Source organism: Lithobates pipiens, unplaced genomic scaffold (assembly GCF_037356315.1).
Source record: "Lithobates pipiens isolate NorthernLeopardFrog02 unplaced genomic scaffold, aLitPip1_a1.2 Scaffold_25, whole genome shotgun sequence".
Classification (NCBI taxonomy): domain Eukaryota; kingdom Metazoa; phylum Chordata; class Amphibia; order Anura; family Ranidae; genus Lithobates; species Lithobates pipiens.
The window spans coordinates 120,453,943-120,468,456 of NW_027507787.1; the positions used below are offsets into that span (position 1 = coordinate 120,453,943).

Here is a 14,514-nt window from a genome sequence, read left to right on the forward strand (position 1 = left end):
ATCATCCCCAAACAGCCATTCATCGAGAAAAGAGAAACTAGCCAGGAGCTTTTTGCAAGGCGCTTCGGCTGACCAATTTTTCAACCATAGTATTCTATGCATATGTACCAGCCCACGAGGCCTGAAGAATAGAATCTCTCATAGCGTCTATTGCAAAACATAAGGCACCTGGGAGCTCGGCTAAATCCTGGGCCTGCTGAACAGGGATAACCTTGAACACTTGTTTAAACTGGGCTTTCAAGGATTGACATACACCAATTGCTGCCACCGGAGGTTGAGTCATTGAACCTGTCAGAGAAAATATGTTTTTTAACAGGAATTCCAACTTTTTATCCATTGGATTCCTAAGCATTTGAGCACTGTCTACCAAACAAGTCAAACTTTTATTCACAGAGGATATAGCAGCGTCAATTGCTGCTATCTCCCACTTTTTAGTGAATTTTGCTTCCATAGGATAAAGTGTTTAAAACTTTTTGGGAGGAAAAAAATGCTTATCTGGGTGATCCCACTCAGAATACATAAGCTGTTCAAGCAATGAATGGACAGGAAAGGCATCCACAGATTGAGGAGGCTTTAGCGAACCCAAACAAGAAGTGCGCTTATCAACCGACTCAGTTAAGGGTAGCATAAAAGTGGAGCGACCAACTCCGTAAGATTGCACCATCAATCTCTCAGATTGTGAAGCTGCGTCCTTCCGCATTTGACCTCAGAAGAGGAGTCATCAACCTCTTCATGGTCCCCTATGGAAAATTCGTCTTCTCCCGCCCCCAGTTCCTCTTTTTGAGGGTCCCGGGTAGTGGAAGCGATTAAAGCCGCTAACCTTTTCTCCAATCCTATCATGGCTATGGAAAAAACCTCTTCAGTAAAGAAGACAGGGGATGCAGTGTTGGAAACAGTTGCAACATTTGACATGGCTCACCCTGACCACCCACCTCAGATCTCTCAGGAGAGGATGCCATTGTAGAGATGAGACTAAGCTTCTTAGAGCTTGAGGGAGACACTTTTGAGCCCTTTTTTGGGGTGTTTCTCCCCTTCTGACCATAGCCCGGTGCACAAATGCAGAGGTACTACCAGAAGAAATTGCATCCACTGCTTGTGTCACCACTTACATGCCCCTTTCTGCTCGTGCCTCTCCGTCAGCTTCTGTCAGCAAAATGGAGCTTTTTAAATGTACTCCTGTGCTGGGTGTTACCACACACTAACGTTGCACCAAGCTACACCCCCTTATTATTCCCACCGCACCCCCCTCCTCTTTTTCAAAAAGAGTGTTTTCCCGCATGAGCGTGGGCTTCTGATCTGAACGGTTTGGCGTTTGTGTGGGGGAGGGGCAGCGAGGAGGAGAGCTGGTGACAAACCACCATACAGGGTAAGGTGGAGAAAGGAGCGGCATCCACCGATCCCTCTGGCTTCCCCCTACCTATCCAGGGAGAGGGGGAGCACCTCTGCCCAGGTAGGGGTGTTTAATGAAGGCCTGGGACTGCTAGCCGGAGGAAAGTCTGCAGCTTCTGCTCACGCAGAGCGATCTAAGGAAATCATAACAAGGTACGTGCTCTATACAGCCCCCAGTGGTTACTTTAGGCATGATACCATTTACTTTTTAAAGGAGACAAGCCATAAGAAAATTTGAAATTCCTTAGGAATCTCCGACAGACCAAACCTTCACCCCTCACGGTGGGCCCTGTTAAAAAATCTTCAAGGACCAGGGACCCTTTTTATCGGGGGATCCACACCCCTGTACCCGTAAAGCACCCCGTCAGGAAAACTTTATGGCTGTAAAAACCAAAGCACTGGATCCTGGGGTCCAGCTCTCTAAAAAGAGAAGCGTTACAGGCTAAACCTTGTTTATTGTGCGACGAGACTCGGGTACCATTCAATTTGTCCTGAAAAGACACTTTGAATAGATCCAGTTGCATAGCTTGCCCCTGCAAAGGATTATTCCAGTGGAGTTCAGCACAGCACATCTTTACTTGTGACCAACACCTAAGACACTGGCGAAAAAGCTGAGGTACTCCCGGTAGTGGGCGGGGTTATATAGGGATTGGACTTCCTGTCTTAGGGTGTGCCAGTGTCCATCCCCTATGACTCTGTGTCCCGTGATGTATGATAAAGAAAGTAATCATCTTGCTTTCATGTAACCACACCCTAACAGCACCTACAACATTTATGCCATGTTAGTGAAGCATTTATAAAGTGTTAGCTGGGCACTAGGGGAGAGACAGTGGAGACTCCTGTAACTCAGAATGCACTGGTAAATAGAGAAGCAAGATGGAGCAGCTCCATTCAATTCCTGGTTGTACAGAGAAGCTGTATGGTAACACCATTTGCTTGTCTGCAGGCAACATCATCAAGCCAGCGAGCAATACTGGCTGTGTCAGGAAGGAGCAGAGGCATATTATTGCCAGTGACAAAGCTTTTTGCTTGTTTGCTGAGCTGCACCATGCCAATGCGTCAAATAGATGAAAGTACACAAAACCATCTTGCAGAGAATTCACAAAAATGTCTTATCACACCACAGCCTAACAAGGCCTCAAAGTAGATAATTTTCTCAACATCACTCCCCCTTTAAACACTTCCCACTAGAAAAGAAACACTTCCACTGGGATTCTTGACGCATTTTCAACGCATCATAGACACAACGAAAAGGCATCATAAATACATCATTAATGCAATAAAAACATTTAGTGAGGATGCTTCATTTTTCATAATCAACACACATACCGTATATAGTCGAGCATAAGCCGAGATGTTCAGCCCTTTTTTTTAGGCTGAAAGTGCCCCCCTTGGCTTATACTCGAGTCACCGCCGTCTGCCTACCTGATCAGGCATGTCATGTAGACAGACGGTGGCCAGCGTGTCATAAAAACATACAGCGGCCATTCCAGTATTTAAAAGCCACGCCTCCTCCTAGTCTGATAGGCAGAACACTCAATTTCCCAGCAGTCAGTTTTCAGCCTATCACGGACATCCGCTCATCCTCATACCTCAGACGAGGATGATCGGATGTCCGTGATAGGTTGAAAACTGACTGCTGGGAAATTGAGTGTTCTGCCCATCACAGACGAAGAGGAGGCGCGGCTTTTGAATACTGGAATGGCCGCCGTATGTTTTTATGACACGCTGATCGGTGGCTGCAGATGGGCACACGGAGACATGCACAGGACACAAAGGATGAAGATTAGCACAGGTAGGCTGCAATGGACACAGGGAGGTATACACAGGACACAGTGAGGTAGGCAGATCTGCACAGGACACAGGGAGGTATACACAGGACACAGTGAGGTAGGCAGATCTGCACAGGACACAGGGAGGTATACACAGGACACAGTGAGGTAGGCAGATCTGCACAGGACACAGGGAGGCATGCAATAGACACAGTGAGACATGCAGCTGCAGATGGGCATTGTTGACCCTCTTTGCCACTTACAGTAGCTGCTGCATTTCCCACCCCCGGCTTATACTCGAGTCAATAAGTTTTCCCATTTTTTTGTGGTAAATTAGGGGCCTCGGCTTATATTCGGATCGACCTCTATACTCGAGTATATACGGTATGTAATTGTATTTTGCTAGTGTCTTAGTTGATGGTCATGTCTGCAGTTTCTGCACGTAAATGTAGCTACCCTCTCAACAGTTCCATCTGGGATTAGAAGTCTAGCTCTTTCCAGATCCCTTTTTCAATGCTTTTCAATGGTCAAAAGAATGGTATCCAGATCCCACTCTGACCATGCAGGGACAGACTAATGTTGTCGGTCGGCTTTGAACCCTGCAGAATGTGACCATGTGCAAAGATGTATTGCCTTGTGAACTAGTACAATGCTAAAAAGGTACAGAACAGTGATCCTCAGCTGGGAAGTCAAATTCCTGAAGGCACTTGTGGCACTGCTCACCATAATGGGTGAAGACTTCCAGGGGGTCCTGAGGCAAAATGGTAGCCCTGCTGGTATCCCCTACTGACCCCTCTTCCTTCCCTTGGGGAGAGACAGGAAAGGTGGTTCTTAGTGTTAGTCTTTATTCAGTGTGGCACTACAGGTCAAAGCAGTGAGTATAGTGTATAGTTCTTTTTGTGGAAACGGTTAGCCAAATGCAGGAGGGGGGGAGAGTTTTTCTGCACTCCCTGCATTCACTCTGGAATAATCAGCGCCGTGCATGCATGAGCAGTAGGGCCGTGACATCACAGCTTTCTAGTGGCAGTCATCTTGGACTGCATGTGCATCGTTAGTACATGTTCTGGGGCAGATCAATCTATGTGGGACCACAGGTCACAGCAGAGTATACCTCTGTGTCTACAAGACGCAAAAAAGCATATGCCTGGGACTACAAGTTGCAGAACAACATTCCTGAGGGACTACAGTTCGCAGGAGAGATTTTCTTGTGGAACTACAGACTACAGCAATGCTTTCTGGTGAGACTACAAGTTGTCCCCACTTCTGGGGCACCTTTGCCAGTTCTTTTGTGACAAGGGAGGAATTCTCATCTGTAATCACTGGAATACAACAGATGTCGACTACTGCAACTCCCTCCTCATTGGATTACCTTTACATAGGCTATCCCCCCTCCAGTCCATAATGAATGCCGCTGCCAGACTCATTCACCTTACCAGCCATTCAGTGTCCTCCACCCCTCTCTGCCAATCCCTGCACTGGCTTCCACTCACCCAACGAATAAAATTAAAAGTACTAACAATAATTTACAAAGCCATCCATAACTCTGCCCCCAGCTACATCACTGACCTAGTCCCAAAATACCAACCAAACCGCCCTCTACGGTCATCCCAAGACCTCCTGCTCTCTAGCTCCCTTGTCACCTCCTCCCATGCTCACCTCCAGGATTTCTCCAGAGCTTCTCCCATCCTTTGGAACTCCCTACCCCAATCTGTCCGACTGTCCCCTAATCTATCCATCTTTAGACGATCCCTGAAAACCCTTCTCTTCAAAGAAGTCTATCCTGCTTCTAACACTGTTTTACTTCCTCCATCAGCTCATCCCCCACAGCTATTACCTCTTGTATCAATTGCCCCTTCCTTTTTAGATTGTAAGCTTTAACGAGCAGGGCCCTCTTATTCCTCTTGTGCCAAATTGTAATGTAAATGTAATGTCTGCCCTCATGTTGTAAAGCGCTGAGCAAACTGTTGGCGCTATATAAAACCTGAATAATAATAATAATAATAATAATAATAATAATGTCCAGAATACTTGCCTGTTTGAACCATGTGGGTTGCAAACAGAAGCTTTTCCTTTCCTTATTAATGGAGGAGGAACCAGTGGAGCACAAGGTAGAGGAAGATGTGAATGTTCTGGTAGAAGGGGGCACAAAAGTATCTGCATCCAAGAATCTACTACTGATGAACCCCATGGTCAGGTTTTATCTCAGACCCAAAAAGCCCTTTTGTGGGCTTTTAAGCAGAAGTTGTTCATACTAATTTAGTTACTGCTTCCCAAGTCCTCCAATACAAAGGTTATAAGATTTGGATTATGGCGTCCACCACAGCGTTCACAATCCTTCCCTGTACACCCTTGTTTAAAGGATGTTTTGTGCATGGACTGGGCTCACTCTGATAAGGTGTTTGCTCCGCAAAAAATGTTCACTCAGCAATACCCCCATGGGCAGCAAGTTCACAAAAAATTAAAAGTGCCTTCAGTCCTTTCACCAATCTCAGGCCTCAGTTTTCAGCTCAACTGCCATTTCCAGATTCGTAAAAAAAAAAACATGGACTCCAAAAGCCAACTAAGATGGGGAACAAATCCTCTTCACAACGGAGGGGCACCCTCACTCGTTTGGGTGTAGGTGGCCTTTGCGGAGGAGATTGCGGATGATTGGGTCCGCAACATAGTGGCTTGAACCTACAAGCTGGAATTTCAGAGCTTCTACCCTCCATTCTTTATGCATTCATGTTTTTTGTGAATCCAAAAAATATGATTTTTTTTTCCATCATACTTACCGGTAAATCCTTTTCTTTAAATATATCACAGGACACAGAGTTAGGCTGTTATCCCTTACTTACTGGGATGTCCCAGAGCAATGGCCTTGAGGGGAGGGAGACACCCTGCCAAAACCAAATCAAAATAGCCATCAGAGTTTATATGGCAGCCTATAGTACACCTTGGCTGAAAGACAAATCCTTGGCTGCTCTAACATAAACCTGATAAAAATCATCTTAACGTGTGCACTGAAGACCAAGTAGCAGCCTTACAAATCCGAGCCAAAGGATACCGATGGCGAAAAGCCCAGGAGGTTCTTACACCACTAGTAGAATGAGCTCTCACCCTGAAGGGAGGAGCCTTATGTTTCAGACCATAGGCCAGAATAACCAACTGGCGGACCCAATTGGAAATGGAAGCTTTGGAACTTGCCTGCCCCTTCTTGGGTCCTTCTGGTAAAACAAAAAAGGAGTCTGATCCTCGGATCTCCGCAGATCTAGACAAATAAACTCTGACTGCCCGGATAATGTCCAAGGAATACAGTCATCTCTCTTCCACCGAACGAGGCTGAGAGGAAAAAAAAGGCAAAACAATATCCTGAATCAAATGAAATGCCGACGCCACAAGAAGGTTGGAATATGGCACAACACCGCCCAGTCCTGGTGAAGGATTAGGTATGGTTCCCTATATTAAAGGGCTGCCAATTCTGACACTCTTCTAGTCAAGGTGATGGCCTTATTTTACCTGGCATTAAAGAGGAAGTAAACCCTGATGGGTTTACTTCCTCTTTGATTCCCTGCAAAGGCAAAGCATAATGGACTACTATGCATCGCATAGTAGCCCATTATGTGTCACTTACCTGACACAGGAGCCAGTGATGTCACAGCTGTCCCCTGTAGTCTGGTGCATCCATCTTTTCGGTGAGGTCTCGCAGCTCCGCCGCTGTCATTCGGCAGAGCCGCGATGACGTCACTCCCGCGCATGCGCATGGGAGCCGACACGCGCGGCAGCTCCATTGTTGGAAATGCCGCGCTCAGTGCGCCTGCACGCCACTGTCTACGGCACATGCGCCGTAGACAGCGGTGCCTGTCTTCGGGCAAATATCACCTAAACCGTATAGGTTTAGGAGATATTTCTTGGACCTACAGGTAAGCCTTAATCTAGGCTTACCTGTAGGTCAAAGTGGTTTGTAAGGGTTTACAACCACTTTAAGCATCTTTGCATACAATCAAGAGCTGACTGCTTTACATTCCCTATTGTGTGCCTTTTTCCACCAGGATTCCTTTGACTCACTGGAACCACAACTGTAGTGCAAAAATATCCATTTGAACCCATCTGGGATATTCCTTCTGATTTGAAAAGGTATTTTTTCTCGTTGCCATTGTTTTGTCTCAGAGTTTCAGAACTGGCTGCTCTTCCTGCATGGTCCAAGAAGGGGTCACACATATTTAGATAGTTACATAGTTAGTCTGGTTGAAAAGTCCATCCAGTTCAACCAATAAAAGGGGGGGGGGGGGAAATAAATAAAAAATAAAAATCATATAATCCTATATACACAATCCTATTCCCACAGCTTATCCAGAGGAAAGTAAAAAAACTGCAAAGCATGAACCAATTTGCTCCAGCAGGGGAAGAAGGTCCTTCCTGATCCCCCGAGAGGCAAATTGGATATTTCATGGATCAACTTTACTTACATAAATGTTAGTATCCAGTTATATTCGGTACAATTATGTATTTCTCTGGTCTATTGCCTAAAAGAAAAAAAAAGTTTCACTATTTCCGTTGACAGCTCATTCTACTAGGAGTGTGAGTGCTTTCTGGGCTATTCAACATCAGGCAGTGTTAGCTTAGGTCTGCAAAAGTTACTACCTAGACTTTGGTTAATAATTTTACTTGAGGTGATTGTAGCTGTATTAATGCACTTTTTCAGGACAAGCTTTTGGGGTATGTCCCCTTCCTCAAGGTCCTAGCAGTACTGCTAGTAATTTTACAAGTTTTACCAAATGGATGTTAGAACCGCTGGGAGTGCTACTTTCTGATCGCTGTGTTTTGCAGGCTGCTGTGTGAGGTTCTAACCAGTTTCGATTTGGTTGTTTAGGGCCAGTTGATATGCTGTCACCCCCTCATATTCTGTGCGTTTGGAGATCCCTATAATAATGGATATTAAGATACTGTGTGTCCCATAAGGTATGATAAAGAAAATGGGATTTCTGGTTTATCCTTAAAATCCTTTTCTAGGAGTACATCACGAGACAACCCCTCTTCCTTTGTGGTATATGGCTCGTTAAAAAAAACTAAAAACTGAAGCCTTGCCTAACAGGGAGTAATGCCTAGGAGGAGACTTCCTATCTTGTTTGTTATCAGATTCCAGTCACCTGAAGATGGCAGCATAACCCTATCTCAATGGATATGAAGATGCTCCGTGTCCCTCGATGTACATTTTTGTAAAGTAGTAGAATTATAGTTTGCAATAAAAAATAGATTTACAGGGGAAAGAATCTCACTGAGAAGAGACACAGGCGGACTATGCTTCTTAATAAGGGATACACTTTATTACAAAAATTTGATTTAATACAAAAAAAGCCAAGACCAGTTACCCACCGCCAACACCAAGATCATATTAAAAATAGACATCATTGTCTGTTTAAGAGCAGCTGCATCACGCTTCTACCATGCATGCACACACCTATAACACAGGCTAATGTTAATTGGAGTAGGTAATATTTATCGACCAGACTACTGATTCCGGTGACAGGCACCTTAAAGTGGATGTAAACCCGAATTCTTTTTTTTTATGTCATAATGTAGAGTATAAGATTTCCTATCATTTGAGCCAAATCTTGCCACAAAGAGTTAATCCAGCTCTGAGCAATCCTCTTTTATTGTTCAGTGAGATAAACCTTGACAGAGAAAAAAGTTGTCAAATCCTCCCCCTTGCTGTGACAGGTGATTTACATATCTCGTGCACTAGCCTAAGAGATATGCATTATTTTTTAATTCCCTCCCACTCCTTTCTTCTGCTGCTCTGCAAGGATTGGCTGTTCCACACCTCAGCATGATTTGGCATGCTGAAGTCACGTGGGGACTTTTCTGGGTTGACTGAATGTTAGTGATCATAGCAGAAGTTCAGTGTAGGAAATACACAGGAGAAAATGCTTGTTGATAAAGGGAGTGTAGAGGTGGGCGGGGAATCTACTGACATCACAACTCCACCCACTGAGCCCTGCAAAACAGACCCACCCACAAAATCTGCAGTTTTTTGGGTCTCATAGCAGACAGAGGGGAGACATTTGACAGATAAGTATACATGCAGGAGGCACGTATATCCTTCTGGATAACCAATAAAACCAATATTGCAGTAGTTTAGTCACAATTGTGCATGTGCAGTTGATTGATTGAAGCCAGTGGCGATCATCTTGTCTGAGACGAGCAGATGGTGGCCCAGAGGATTTGATACTAATATAGCGCTGACGGCACCGGGATCATTAGTCTGGTCTATAACACAGGCTAATGTTAATTGAAGTCTGTAATATTTATGGGTGTGTGCATGCATGGTAGAAGCGTAATGCATCTGCTCTTAAACAGACGTTATCTATTTTTAATATGATCTTGGTGTTGCAGGTGGGTACCTGGTCTTGGCTTTTTTTGTTTTAAATCAAATTTTGTAATAAAATGTATCCCTTATTAAGCAGCATGGTCAGCCTGTGTCTATTCTCAGTGGGATTATTTTTCCTGTAAATTTTTCTTTTTATAGTTATGATTTAGGCACAGAGGCCACACTTAATACTGGCGAGTCTGCAAATTTAAAGGTATCTTGATCACCTAGTGTTGTGGTTATTAATAGTGAGTATTGATCTCCAAACTTTTTTTTATGAATTATAGTTTGCACTCTTAGATTGTAGTTCACAAACCTTGCTTTCTCCACCTTGGCACTGCATGCTATTGTTGTGTTTGTTCTCTACAAGGACCCAAGGTCCTTTTCCATCCTCAATTCCCCAAAGGATCTCCACATACCTATTTTTAGCTCCCAAGTGCATTTATATTTTTCAATATTAACCAGTTCCTGCCTGGCTTATAACAAGGTGACGGAGGGGCTTTTCAGCTTTTCCGATGGACGTCATAGGACTTCCTCCCGGATCGCGCCGCAGAATTGGACACAGCTGATGACTTTTCAGTGTACCAGCTTGCTGCCGGTACCATGTGACCTGCTGTGACCAATCACAGCAGGTCACATGACAGTTGAAACAATTGTGTTGCTAGCTGTGATTGGTCAGTGTGATCACATGGTACAGACAGGACCAATCACAGCCCATCTGTACCATGTGATTAGCTCTAGCCAATCACAGCTAATCAAAACAAACTGAATGAATCAGCTTCATTCATTAACCACTTGACGTCCATGCTATAGCTGAATGACAGCCACAGTGCGGACCTGAATTTCCAGGAGGCAGTCATATGGTGAACTCCCCTGTGCACGCTTCCTGCACAAGTCAACGAGACTCGGGTGATCACTGATCCGAGTAAGGGGCCTTTACCGACCCCTTGCCATGTGATCAGCTGTCAGCCAATGACAGCTGATCACATGATGTAAAACAAATCTCGACAATCTTTTTTTTTCTCCTCACGCTGACATTGTGAGGAAAACAAAGCCGATGACTGGCTCATCTTCAAGGCACATTGGTCCCGAAGAGGAAGAGGCAATTATGCCTCATCTGTGCACACTAGTACCCCCCTGCCAGTGCCTACCAGTTCCACCTATCAATGCCCATGAGTGCCACCTATCAATGCCCACAATAGCTCCCTATCAATGCCCACCAGTGGTGCCAATCAGTGCCACCTAGCAGTGCTGCCTATCAGTGTAACCGATCAGTGCCCATCACTGCCACCCATCAGTGCCCATCACTGCCACCTCATCAGCGTACATCAATGAGGGCCAAAGATTACCGTTTTAAAATGTTATAACAAAATATATATAAAAAAAAAAAACACAGAAGTGATCAAATACCACCAAATGAAAGCTCTATTTGTGGGAGAAAAAAAAAAATCACTTAACCCCTACACCGCCACCTAGTGGTTGACCCCTTCACTGCCAGTGTCAATTACACAGGAATCAGTGCATTTGTATAGCACTGATTGCTGTATAAATGACAATGGTCCCAAAAATGTGTAAAAAATGTCTGATGTGTCCGCCATAATGTTGCAGTCATGATAAAAATTGCTGATCGATGCCATTACTAGGAAAAAAATATATATCTAAATAAAAATGCCATAAAACTATCCCCTATTTGGTAAATGCTATAACTTTTGCGCAAACCAATCAATAATTGCTTATTGTAATGTTTTTTACCAAAAATATGTAGAATACGTATCAGAATTGTCGCTCTTTGTTTATAGCGCAAATAAAAACCACAGGGGTGATCAAATACCATAAAAATAAAGCTCTATCTGTGGGAAAAAAAGAACACCAATTTTGTTTGGGAGCCACATTGCACGACCGTGCAATTGTCAGTTAAGAGACACAGTGCCAAATCGCAAAAAGTGTTCTGGTCTTTGGCCTGCAAAATGGTCCGGGGCTTAAGCGGTTAAAGGAAAAATACCCACAAGAATTAGAAAAATTCCTTAGGAATCTCCCTTACCTTATCTAGCTGCAGGGTTCTGTGGTAACAGACCCAATCTTCACCTCTCACGGTGGGCTCCGTTAAACCTTCAGGGACTGGGGCCCCCTTTTTATCAGAGGATCCAAAGCCCTGAGCCTGTAAAAAGCACCCCGCCAGGAATATGGCTGAAAAAAAAAAAATACTGGATCCTGGGGTCCAGCTCTCTAAAAAGAAAAGCATTACAGGTAAAACCTTGTTTCTTCGGACATGACGCCCAGGTACCATTCAATTTGGTCTGGAAAAGACACTTTGAATGGATCCGGTTGCATGGCTTGCCCCAGTATGGAATATTCCAGCAGAGCTCAGTACAACACATCTTTACTCGTGACCAACACCTAAGACCTGGTGAAAAAAAACTGAGGAACTCCCAGTAAGGGTAGGGGTTATATGGCGAATTGAACTTACTGTCTAGGGTATACCAGTGTCCATCACCTGAAGGTGCCATATAACCCATACAGTAATTACTATGGCTCTGTGTCCCGTTATGTACCATAAAAAAAAGTATGTACAGTATAGTGTGCACTCAATAACTGGTCGGGGCTCCTTTTGCATGAATTACTGTATCAATGTGGCATGGCATGGAGGAGAGATCAGCCTGTGGCACTGCTGAGATGTTATGGAAGCCCAGGTTTCTTAATAGTAGCTTTCAGCTCAGCGCATCTGCAATTTTTGGGTCTGGTGTCGTATCTTTCTTTTGACAATACCCCACATATTCTCTATGGGGTTTAGGTCAGGCAAGTTTATTGGCCAATCAAGGACAGTGATATTATGACCATTAAACCAGGTATTGGCACTTTTGGCAGTGTGGGCAGGTGCCAAGTCCTGCTTGAAAATAAAATCAGCATCTCCATAAAGCTGGTCAGCAGAGGGAAGCATGAAGTGCTCTAGAATTTCCTGCTAGAGTGATGCGCTGTCTTTGGACTTGATAAAACACAGTGGACTAATACCAGCAGACAGCCGTCAGGTGCTGGACACTGACACATCCTAAACAGGAAGTTGCCTCCCTATATAACCCCTTCCACTACTTAGAGTATCTCAGTTTTGTAGCAAAGCAATACCCGTGTATAGTAGAAAGAGGGTTGGGACCTCTGTGTCCCGTGATGTACTTCAAATGAAAAGGATTTTACAGGTAAGCTGTTATAAAAATCATATTTTCTCTAATCGTACATCACGTGACACAGAGCCATAGTAATTACTATGCAAGATGTCCCAGAGCAATGCCGACTGAGGGGAGGGAGACACAACCAAAAGTAAGGCACCATGAGATCAGAGGATTTATACTGCTGCCTACAGTACACTACACCCAAAGGAGACATCCTCATATCCTTTTTACATCCACCAGAATCTGGTAAATGTATGGATTGGAGACCAAGTTGCAGCCTTGCAGAATTGAGCCATGGTGGCTTGGTGATGCACTGTCCACGAAGCGCTAAGAGCCCCAGTGGAGGGGGGCTTTGATTTGAGAGGGTGGAACTACCTCTTTAAACCATAACCTTGTCATATTACTTGTCAAATCCATTTAGAAATAGTAGATTTCGATGCTGCCTGTCCTCTTTTAGGACCTTCAGGCAACATTTTTCCGAATCTGAGCAGTCGCCTTTAAGTAGACTGTGGCTGCTCTCACCACATCAAGAGAATGTATTGATTTTTCTTCTATAGAACAGGGTTCTGGAAAAATGAAGGTAGAACAATATCCTGGTTTAGATAAAAACCTGATACTACCTTCAGTAAAAGGTTAGGATGAGGACTCTTAGGATAATACTTATCCTTGTGAACAATAAAAATATGGCTCTTTACAAGAAAGAGCAGCCAATTCTGATACCCTTCTTGCAGCAGATATGGTTACCAGAAAAAAAAGTTTCCTCCTCAAAAAAGGCCCAAGTGAATATGTAACTAACCAGAGATTAAGCTGTGTTACCCCCAAATAAAGTTATGAACCAAAGAATGCGAAGCAAGTGGTCATTGAAATAATACCGATAAGGCGGAGACCTGTCCCTAGAAAGCACTTGAGGCCAGCCTTATTTCTCACCCCATCTGCAGAAAGTCAAGGATTCTACCTTTGGCCTATTTCCTGGGGTGCAACTCCGGATTTCACACCAGGGGACATATGTTTCCCAGACTCCATAATAGGATTTTTGTACTCACCGTAAAATCCTTTTTCTCTGATGTTCATTGACAGATACAGCACTTTAAAGAGGAAGTAAACCCTTTGCTTCCCTGCAAAGGCAAAGCATAATGGGCTACTATGCATCGCTCCTTGTCTCTCCCTGATTGACATACGCCACCGCCGTGGCGTCGTCTGACTGGATCCTGACCGGATGCCCATGCAGCCTCTGCGACCATGTGGAGAGGCACCACTTGATCACCCGAAGCTCCAGCACGTTGATCGGCAGGCGGGATTCTTCCTGCGTCCAACAACCCTGGGCCGACTGGATACCCCAAACTCCCCCCAAGCCAGTCAGGCTGGCGTCCGTCGTGATCACCGTCCAATGAAGAGGAAGGAACGACTTCCCGGACCAAAGGGCCAGGGACTTCAGCCACCAGAGAAGCAAAGCTCTGACTAGCTGGCTCACACGAATGTGACAATCCAGGGATGTCGGAGATTTGTCCCATTTGGACAGGATCTCTTTCTGCAAGATTCGAGTGTGGAATTGAGCATACAATACCGCCTTGAAAGTGGCTACCATGAGGCCCAGAATTCGCAAGCAAAAACGCAGCGACGACCACCTGCGGGACATCAGTAACCGCACAGAGGACTGAAGAGTCTGCAGCTTGTTCAAAAGGAGAAAAACGCTCACCTCTAAGGAGTCCAGAATCAACCTCAAGTACTCCAGTCAGCACCAACAACGACTTCTGGAGATTCAACACCCAGCCAGAATGCATAAATCAGTGAGAACAGATTCCACGGGAATAGCAAGGCATCTGTTCCGCATGCTAGCGTA

At 44.7% G+C, this 14,514-nt stretch overlaps 1 protein-coding gene across 4 annotated transcripts in view; it reads right to left on the minus strand.

Moving 5' to 3' along the window:
- The window catches only part of ERCC6 (ERCC excision repair 6, chromatin remodeling factor), a 426,222-nt gene that overhangs the window by 152,048 nt on the left and 259,660 nt on the right, over positions 1–14,514 (minus strand). The window lies entirely within an intron of this gene.